Here is a 2,226-nt window from a genome sequence, read left to right as displayed (position 1 = left end):
ACTGAAGAAGAATATGGTGCAACTATTGAATTCAGTGGGGCAATACCACGACCTTTCAAAAGAACCGCAGCAGCACATGCAGACCTTCCTAGAAATAAGTGATACGTACATTCCTGTAGGGATGAATGTTGATTATGTCATATTGACACTCTTACCTTTTTTCTCTAATAGGGGAAGCAAAGAGGTGGTTACATGTTGAACCACCACTCACCATCACTTCATGGGAAGATTACGCTCGAAAGTTCCTTATTCGATTCTTTCTATCACAGAAGACTGCATGTTTGAGGAGTGAGATCTTGAGTTTTATACAAAAAGATAGAGAGAATCTCTAACAAGCTTGGGAGAGATTTAGAGGCATGATCAGAAATTGTCTTTATCACCATTAATCGGATGATGTTTTGGTTCACACATTTGTAGAAGGCTGAGTCTAACACAAAGATTCTCTTGGATTCAGCAACTGGTGGACAAGCTTTGCAGAAAACTTATAAAAATTATATACACTGTTGAATCGAATTTCACAAGGGAATCCTGATTGGCATGCAGACTCAAGGAGTGCTCCTAAGAAGGTTGCAGGGGTATTAGAGGTAGACCAGTTTACTACTTTACAAGCGCAGATTGCAGCAATGCAAAATCATATGATCACTCAAGTTAACAACATAAAGTTAGGAGTACCACAAGAAGCAGCTACAACTAATGTCGTAGCACAGCTAAACTCATGGTGTGAATTTTGCGGGAGCAGTGAGAATACAGCAGAAGCATGTGCAGTTAATCCAGATTCTTTCAATTACATTGGCAATGAAAATCGGCAAGGAATACAGAATTATGGTAACACGTACAATCCAAATTACAGGAACCACCCTAATTTCTTATGGGGTGGAAACCAAGATCAAGGTAATAATTAGTATAAGCCCCTAGTGCAATAAAATCAGTAGCAAGTGCAATAAAATCAGACCACCACTCCAATTGTAGAGGAGATGATGAAGCAGCTTCTTGCGAATCAGACACAGTTTGCAGCAGATTTGGAGAATCAACAGTTGAACACAAAGAATTTAGAGCTACAAATTGGACAAATTATATGAGCACAGAATACAAGACCTCTAGGGGGTTTGCCTAGTGATACAAAGGCAAATCCAAAGTAGGTGAATGTGGTTACAACAAAGAGTGGTTTGCAGTTGAGTCAGAAAGAGCCTGAGAAAGATAGTCACACTGCTGTTGATGATGAAGAGGATAATAAAAAGGAGACCACAGTCAAAGAAAAAGATGCAGAAGAGGAAATTCAAAGGGAAAATAAGACTCTACCCCTCTCTTTTCCTCATATACAACGAAAGCATCAAGAGAAAGAAGCTACAAGAAGTTTAGGGATCTCTTAAAATAGGTTCAAGTAAATCTTCTTCTTGTTGATATTCTACAAAGCGTGCCAAAATTTGCTAAGTATTTGAAGGATATAATGGCAAATAAAATTGGTTGACATAATATGCGACAGTTGCACTTAGTCTAAAGTGCACATCGAAGATACAAAATAAACTGTCGACAAAGATAAAGATCCAAACTGTTTTACCTTGCAGATCACTATTGGACAGGTTATAAGTTCTCATGGGTTGTGCGATTTAGGTGCAAGTATTAATCTTATGCCCACGTTATGGTTCCGGAAGATGGATCTTGGGAGTACTAAACCCAATACTATCATATTTCAATTGGTTGATAGGTCCCATGCTAGGCCTGATAGTATTATTGAAGATATTTTAGTGCAAGTAGGATCTTTGATCTTTCCTGTGGATTTTGTTATTCTAGACTTCGAAGCTGACCCGGTGGTCCCATTTATTTTGGGAGGACCCTTCTTAGTAATGGGATAGTCACTAATTGATGTAGCAGCAAGGAAAGTGACAATGCGAGCACATGATAAAGTGGAGATTTTTTATGTGTATAAGGCACTAAAATTGCCAGCTATATATGAAAAGTTGTCATCTATATCGGTTACTGACCTTGCTTCTAAGTTACATTTGTTGTTGTCGGATGATCCATTAGAGCGAGCTTTGATGGGTCATGATCTTTATGGATATTCATATGTTCAGTTTACAACTTTTCAGTCTTTCAGATTTTAGATTATCTCAGTAACATAACAGATATATATTTAGTCATGCATTCTCAGATGTTATAATTTACATGCATTCATATTCAGTTATCGCATGTCATTAAGTTAGTCATTCTTTAATATATGCAGTACCC

General features: G+C 37.7%; 1 non-coding gene across 1 annotated transcript; it reads right to left on the bottom strand.

Moving 5' to 3' along the window:
* Window positions 1–278: 278 nt before the first annotated feature.
* Window positions 279–385, bottom strand: LOC124899020. Its single transcript, XR_007056159.1, has one exon. It is a non-coding gene; the product is annotated as a small nucleolar RNA R71 (small nucleolar RNA).
* Between the last annotated feature and the right edge of the window lie 1,841 nt (window positions 386–2,226).

Source organism: Capsicum annuum, chromosome 5 (genome assembly GCF_002878395.1).
Source record: "Capsicum annuum cultivar UCD-10X-F1 chromosome 5, UCD10Xv1.1, whole genome shotgun sequence".
Classification (NCBI taxonomy): domain Eukaryota; kingdom Viridiplantae; phylum Streptophyta; class Magnoliopsida; order Solanales; family Solanaceae; genus Capsicum; species Capsicum annuum.
The sequence above is the reverse complement of the archived record's forward strand: the minus strand, read 5'-3'. Positions and strand labels throughout refer to the sequence as shown.